This window comes from Tamandua tetradactyla, chromosome 1 (assembly GCF_023851605.1).
Source record: "Tamandua tetradactyla isolate mTamTet1 chromosome 1, mTamTet1.pri, whole genome shotgun sequence".
In the NCBI taxonomy this organism is placed as follows: domain Eukaryota; kingdom Metazoa; phylum Chordata; class Mammalia; order Pilosa; family Myrmecophagidae; genus Tamandua; species Tamandua tetradactyla.
Window position 1 is genome coordinate 62,420,742 of NC_135327.1, and position 8,804 is coordinate 62,429,545.

An 8,804-nucleotide genomic window follows, 5' to 3' on the forward strand; every position below is an offset into this window, starting at 1 on the left:
TGCACGCTGCTTGGGGAACTCACTGTTCCGGAGACTCATAGCTGGTCCAGCTGGTCCAGACTGGGGTATGCTGTGTGTCCGGTCACTGTCGTGGCTCCCGGACAAATTTTGTTTTTTTGAGAATCTATAATGTGCCAGGTATTATGCTATGAGCTAGGGATGCAATATCTAATAAAAGAAAACAAAACAAAACCTGGAAAAAGATCCTGCATGCATGGATCTTATATTCTTGGAATAGAGTCAAGAAAAATAGGGGAATGACTTAAAAAAGTAGTCATGGTCTATTATAAGTTTTATAAAGAAAACAGTGTGCTATGGCAGAAAATAAGAAAAATAATTCTATATTTAGTTCAGGTAAGCAGAGAAAGTTGCTTATAAAGATGATATTTAGCTGAGATTCAAAGGCTACCAGGGAAGTACCAGGGAATGTGTTGCTACCAGTTATGTGTGGAAGAAGGAACTTTGAAAGGAGTTTGGCAAATTCAGGACACTGAAAGATTAGTGTGTCTACAGGGTAAATAGGAAAGGGACAGAATAGAGCAAACTGAGGTTTAATAGATGAATAAGAAACAAAGCCTGAGGGTAGTATAGAACTTGGTAAAGGATTTTGATTGTATTTAAAATTTTTAAAGTGCATCTAAATAAAATTAGACAAGTAATTTGTAATTGAGAAGGCTTTCATCTAACCAAATATCTTAAAATTAAGGTGGAAAAGCTACTTGAGAATTGCTACCAAATCATATACTATACCATTATAGTCCCAGAAAATTAAAGATATTCATATTCATGTGTCTTTCTACTTCAGCATTAAGCATACCTTGCACAGCAGGTATTCTATAAAACTTACATGAATATATGAATATTACTCTATGGTAGCAACTGATATAATTTTCCTTGGGGTACATTATATCTGCTTTTTCCCCTATGTGTAGGGCAAACAGAGACAGGGACACTCTTATGTTTGTTAAAATAGGAATTACTTATGGGTAAATTATACAGGCTCTCATACATGAGCTGTAGTGAACATTAGTGGTGTGTGGCTACTTAAAACTCTTTCGAATACATCCCACACATTTTGTTAGTTTCTGAGCATGTGAATTCATTTCCCAAACATAAAATCCAAGGAATTCCTTTTCCCACTCTAGTTTGCTCTTAGGGTGCAGTCTTATGACTTGAGTTCTGCCAACTAGATCCTCTGTGCACATCTTTGAGTTGGAAATTAGTGATATGAGGCTGGGTCCTAGTGAGGGTGCAATAGAAGCCAGGTGGTACTGAAGTCAGGGAAATGTTAGTCCCTTTTCTGTTCAGCTAGTGGCAGCACAGCTGTGGAAGCAGAAACAGCAGCAGCTCCATTAGCAGGCTAGTCATGTAATGTGGGCTTCTGAATGTGGTTCCCTGTGGTTCATTCTGTATTTTGTGACTCCAGCTCTTTGAAGCAATTTAATTATATTTCATAAATCCCATCTAATTACACTACTGATTATTCTGAGTCTTCACTAATAATCTTGTTTTATATACAAAACTGACCTAAATGTCTCCATTTCAATTAATATGGATATAGGACTGTTGACAATTTCAGAAGCATTCCAGTTAACAAGGGTCCTTTTTACAAATGCAGTTACTCTTTAGTAGGTTAAGTAAAGCTGATGGCCATTTTTCAGGAAATGCTGACTAAGGTTTTATTTTTTCTTTGTTAATTTTTGTTGTACATTCTGTAAATTTAGTTAAGTAAATAGACAATGGAGTCACAATCCAATTGGAGGAGAGAGATACCAAAAACAGGTGGTAAAAATAATGTAGAGAAAGTGTAACAGGGTGGTGTGATAGTAACCCAAGGAGACAGAGTATGGTTTTACAATGGGTGGTTAAGGAACTCCTCTCTAAAAAGCACACTGTTTTTAGTGCTTTTCACTCTCAGAACTTATTTTAATTATTTACAAATTTACTTAATTTTTTTTACCTGTATCTCTCCACTTAGGAATACTTGAAAATTTAGGGTCTTGAGACAAACAACGTGGATTGAAATCCCAGCTCAATCATTTACTAGATTGTGGCCCTGGCTCATTTATTTGAATTGCAGACTGAGTAATGACAATTCAGCAACGTGAAAATCTAGATGAGGCAGTGCAAGAAGAAACAACACAAAGGTGACATGGCCGGAATAAGGCCATTGTGAATGGAGTGAACCCGGGAGGGGAGTGGGGCCAGATGAGGTCACTGAGCTGAATATCCCCCACCGAGTGGGGAACAATTTTCAGGACCTTGAAGACCTTTGAAAGGCTACTTAGAACTTAATGTAAGTTTGGTGAAGCAGATAGCTTTCCTTGTACTAATCACCTTACTTCAGCAGCTCTAAGTGAATATAGGACATTTACATGGGGAAAATTATTATGATTAAAGCAAAGGGGGCCATACAAGGGTAGCGCAGGGGTAGAATTTTCACCTGTCATGTAGGAGACCTGGGTTCAATTCCCAGAACATGCATCCATGAAGAGTTTAAGTGGAGATAAGGGTAGTGAACTGCATGAGGGAGTCCACCAAAGTGACAGACTACCAGAAAAAACATTCAAAATTTTCCAGGCAAAGAAGTTTGCTGAAAGAATAGTGCAAATTATCTTCATCTGATGTGAATTTAGAGCTGAATTAAGAGTAAACAGGACTGTTGGTGAAGTTTGAGTCAGAAGAGTGTGGAGAATGATAATTATCCAAGTCAGATAAAATTCCCCTTCTCATCACCATGAACACCTTTCTAATGGTTTTAGCCCTATTCTTTCAACTAATTTGTTCTTGTCCATGGACATGGTTAGATAAAACTGTAAATTCTCTCTCTTAGATCTCCTTTAATTAATCAATATAAAGTGGCCCCTGCCTCTGAGTCACTGTTTATCATATCATTTGTTTCACTAATTTTTAGCTCTCTACTTTGTGTTTGTTTATTGTTGCCAAAATCACTCCATTGGTAAGTGATTAAAAATGTAAGCTCTGGAGCCAAACACAAGGGTCCAAATCCCACTTCAGGCACTCAGCAGCTTGTGATGTTCAGAAACTTATTTAAATTATCCAAGCTTCAGTTAATTATTGTGGAATCAGGAATAATATTGCCTAATTCATAAGTCTATTATAAGGATTAAATAAGACAATGTCATTATGGTGTCTGCTGCTATGGTAGTTAGATTCAGGTGTCAGCTTGGCTAGGTGAAGGTGCCTAGGTCTATTGCTGTGGACATGACCCAATGGCATGTGAATCTCCTCTGTTCCTGATTACATTTGCAGTCAGCTAAGAGGCATGCTTGCTGCAATGAATGATGTTTGATTTAATTGGCTGGTGCATAAATGGAGAGCTCAATGTAGCACAGTCCAAGCAGCTTAGCATACCTTGCCTCAGCACTCACAGCTCAGCCCAGGCCTTTAGAGATGTAGAAAGAAATCACCCCAGAAGGTTGTTGGAACCCAGAGGCCTGGAGAGAAGGCCAGCAGAGATTGCACTGTGCCTTCCCACATGAGAAAGAATCTCAGGTGAAAGTTAGCTGCCTTTCTGAACTTGCAGAAAGGATTCACCCCAGGGAAAGCTGAAGTTCAAGGAAAAAAATTATGTGACATATGTCTGGGGTCAAGGAAAGATTCATAGAAGCCCCGTGGATCCACAGAAGCCCACACAGAATGAGGCTTCTGCTATTTTTAGGAGAGATAGCATCCCTAGTCTGCCTAAACTGTACATGGGATAAATACCAGTCAATATTTATTCCACTTAAAAACCACTGATATAGTGTTTACTTTGTGTCTGGGACTGTTATAAACACATAACATATATTAAAAGAAGTATCTTACCATTTTACAGATAAAGAAAATGCAGCACAGGAAGGTTAAATAACTTGTCCAGGTCATGATCAAACCCAACATCTGACATCAGAGTCTGCCCTTAATCATTACCCTATAATGGCTCTTCTGCATAAATATTATCATTTATTTTAACTCTGTTCATATTCTGATTCACAGTGAGTGATTCTTTGGCCTTATAAACATGACTTCTGGGGAGAAAATCAAAGAAATAACTGAATGACCTCCAGGCCTTGGCAGTGCAAGCTTTATAGAAATCAGAACACCAGGAGAAAGAAAGTAGGAAGGGCCAAGAAGGTTGGGCCCATTCCAATTCCCAGGAACCCCTAAAAGGCCAAACATCAATCAGGACACTCTTCTTCACATCAGCAACAGAGAAATTATGGATCATTACATCTAAGCCTGAAAAAAATAGAACAGTATGTAGTACCATTATAATTTCAGATATTATAGTAGAAAGAATATTTATGATATTTAACATATATTAGGCATTTAGTGGTACTAAGAGCTTTAGAAAGATTATGCTATTTGATTCTGATAATACTGCTAGCATTCTCCTTTAACTGGAATTTAAAATTGGTCATGCTTTCTCAAGTTCACTTTGTAAGTGACAAAACTAAGATTTGGACTCAGGACTGTCTTACTGAGAGGCTAGCTCTTAAACATTATAACGTAAAAAACCTTACAACACATTCCTCCAAAATGTGCATACAAAGTATGATACAGAAAGTCTTCACACAACAAAACCATGAAAACAAGGCTCCCAGTGTTAATTACTGGATAAGATAGCAACGAAAAGGAGTTTTATCTAATCATGAAGCAAGAATAAATGTTAGGTGTTTTCCTTCGGAGGCTGAAAAAAAGAAAAGAGAGTATCAGGTCATTTGTAGCAGATACAGACATTAAAGAAGTTCAAGAAAGTACAGAAGGAGAAGTTGCAGAAAAAATACCTAAAACATTGTTATTTGCAAATAATATTTTGTTTTTATTTTTAAATTGCAAATGTAGGGTATTTTCATTGAATGATTTATGAGTATTTGATAGTTTCATGGTTCTCATAACTTCTTCTCTAAAGGATACCCACCAGGAACTGTCTTAATACTGTGACTCCATTAATGAGCTGATGATATGAACATAATCTAGAGCTCTATAGTTCAAAGTGTCTGCAAAGTTCACCTGCTTCAGAACGAAACTGATAATTCTTCAGTTACTAAAACAAATACCTTTCACTTAACAACAGGAATTTATTGGCTTATAGTTTCAGAAGCTATAAGTCTTGCTTTCTCCAAGGATCTGTATCTTCAGACTAACCATAAATATATGGGGTTCTTTGACTTTTCCTTGACATGGCAATGCATGCAGTGGCATCTTTTCCTTCTTCTGGGTTTCACTGACTTCCAGCTTCAGGCTGCTCCCTGTGACTTCTCCCATTTCCAATTTCCTTTACTCATAAGGACTTCATCCACACTGAATTAAAGCCCACCCACCCTCATTCAGTTTGGGCACATCTTAAATAATAACACCTTAAAGTGTTCAATTGACAAATGGGTTCACATCTACACAGCCAGAGTGCAAAATACTTTCATTCCATTATAATATCCCAAAAGACTTAAACCATTTTAGAGCTATGTGAAGTACAAAATCTCATCAAAGTTAGTTATAGGTATGGTTCATCCTGGGAAAAAGTTCCTCTGATGGAACTGTAAAATCTTGAAAAATTTTTGCTTCTAACATACAATTGCTGAAGCAGACACAAGGTGAACATTCCCATTCCTTAAGGAAGAATTTGCAAAGAACTCAGGGGTCACAGGTCCCAAACAAGTCTGAAACCCTTCAAGGCAAACTCCATTAGATACCAAAGTCTGCAAGCCATCTGTGACTTGATTCTCATCCTCCAGTCTTGAGGGAACAGCATCCCTACTCCTTCCAAGCTTTGTGTGAAGTTTCAGAATGTACAAATGCCATCAGAAAAAAAAATGAAAATAAAACACCAGACAAAGTAACTTCCCACAGACCCTTTCTGAGTAAATGTGTTTGCAGTCTTGCCTTCCACGGATATGGCTGACTGGATCTGTATTCAGCCATACACTCCAGCAATGGTGTGCTGTTTTGAAAGGATTTATGGGCCCTAGAAAAGCATGTTTTGATCAAAATCCCATTTCATAAAGGTAGAATAGTCCCTATTCAATACTGTATCTTTGAAACTGTAATCAGATCATCTCCCTGGATGATGTGATTTAGTCAAGAGTGGTTGTTAAACTGGATTAGGTGACGACATGTCTCCACCCATTTGGGTGGGTCTTGATAAGTTTCTGGAGTCCTATAAAAGAGGAAACATTTTGGAGAAAGGAGGAGACTCAGAGAGAGCAGAGCAGAATGACATAGCCACGAGAAGCGGAGTTCACCAGCCAAGGACCTTTGGAGATGAAGAAGGAAAATGTTTCCCAGGGAGCTTCATGAAACAGGAAGCCAGGAGAAGAAGCTAGCAGATGATCCCGTGTCTGCCATGCGCCCTTCCAGATGAGAAAGGAACCCTGACCGTGTTAACCATGTGCCTTTCCAGATGAGAGAGAAACTGTGACTGTATTTGCCCTTCTCACTTGAGAGAGCAACCCTGAACTACATCAGCCTTCTTGAACCAAGAAGGTTCTTTCCTTGGATGCCTTTGATTGGACATTTCTATCGACTTGTTTTAATTGGGACATTTTCTCAGCCTTAGAACTGTAAACTAGCAACTCATTAAATTCCCCTTTTTAAAAGTCATTCCGTTTCTGGTATATTGCATTCTGGCAGCTAGCAAACTAGAACAAATGGGTTATTCAGTTAAATCATCACATGAAGCACTCTCCTTTGGGGTCTTACTTCCTGAAAGCTTATGGAGGTTCCTAATGGAGGCACTTCTGGCCATAGTCTCAGAGCATACTCTCTGGATAGGTTGAGAATTTTCCAAATCATCAATTGCTGGTTTCAGTCTTGTTTGAAACCCATGACCCCTGTTTTCCTCCCAATTTCTGTCTTCTAGAATGAGAATGTTTATCCTCTACCTGTCCCACAATTGTATATTGTAAGCACATAACTTGTTTTATAGATTATAAAATTTGTGTATCATAAAATTACCTGAGAAGTGATCAGAAATTGAAAGCTGATTCAGCATTACTAAAGTTTGGTATAGTATACAATTTACTTGTTTGATTAATTGCAAAATTGCCACTATGGGTAATGTGCAATAACCAGATCAAGGGCACAAAACAAATTTATAGGTGGAGGATAACAGAGCCTTAGAAATCTATCATCACAAGGACCCACACAAATTGAGCAAGTTCCTTTAATGAGAGGGCAGTGGAGGATCCAAAGTTGTTGACTGTAGGCACTGGTTGTAGTACTGTAAAGAGGGAAGAAAGCCTTGCAGCATGGTAAGGGTATTGGAGCTGGAGTCAGATGAGCAGGTTAAATCAGCCTTTATCAGATCCTCACCAAAGTAGAGGTCATTATACCAGGTCTAGTAATAATATCGTTATCGAGAGAGAGAGAGTGAGTTCCTCTGGCTGTAATCAAGCCAGTCCATATATATCCTCTCATGAATGTCTGGTTATACCTCATTGCACAAATATGTTTTCTCAATTTGTGTACATTATGATTGTGGTCAACAAGTTCACAGTGTTTTGGAGATTGAAGATCATTTATCTAATTTCAATACAAAATATTCAGGTCCATCAAACAGAGGAATATTGCCCCAGGATGAATAACACCAATAATGGATTCGATGAGATTTTGTACTTAATATTCTTCTAAAATGTCGTAAGTCCTTGGGATATTGTGATGAAATTAATGTGTCCTTCCTGTGAGAAGAATATATCTTTTTGGAGTTCAGAGACTGGACTATTTGAGATTGAATCATATTCCCCCCACCAAAAAAGGATTTCTTATCTCTACTTCTTGTTCATGGGTTTGAACTCGCTTGTAAATAAGACCCTTGAAGATATTACTAGTTAAATTGTGCCCAAACTGTACCATAATCCATCACCGGTCTTAGTGAAGTAGAAACTCAAGACTGTTTCCTAGGAACCTGAATTTTAACACGAATCCCAACCGATTCTGAGAGTATATTAAATACTGACAATCAAATTGACAATAACTAATATATGACAATTTCATTTCATATATACGGATACCTATGGAGTGCCATATTTTCCCCAATTTTACAGAAGGCAAAAGAAACCCAAAGAAATATCAACTCTTTTATTTTTAATATTCTACAATTGACACTATAGGTGGTATTTATTTTATCCTTTATAATTACCTGATTTTAAAATATTTTCTACAGAGTGCTGCAATGGTAGCTCAGTGGCAGAATTCTTGCCTGCCCTGCTGGAGACTGGGGTTCAATTCCTGGAGCCTGCCCATACCAAAAAAAAAAAAAAAAGATTAAAAGAAAAAAATATTTTCTACAAGTGAAATGTGTAACTTTGAAAATGCAACGAGAAAAATACTATGAGTTTCAAGAGCCAATTCATGAAGTGATCATATATGAGGCACATTCACAATTATGCATGCATCTTCCTCTAAAGTGGCCTAACATACTTATACCGAAAAAAAACCAAAAGTGTCCTATTAATTTAAGTGATATCAAAGGACTTTCAGGCTCTTATTTAATAGCTATCTCATTTCCTTTTTGTTTGTCTAGAAATTTTTCCACCTCCTCAAGAATTAAATGTGGTATAGTTACCTCCTTTAGCTCACAAATTAAAGGGAATGCCCATTGCTGCTCTTATCACACTCTCACATTCAACTATGTGTGTTCAACCTTATGAGTTTTTGAAGGCAAATACCTGTCCTCTTGTAGACTTGTTCATTCTCATATCCCCAGTTTGGTCAAAAAGTAAACATTTGAAAGCAATTGGTGAGAGAAAGAGAAAGAAAAAGAAGAAAAAGAGAATGAAAGTAGAAGACAAAGATAAAAATAAATG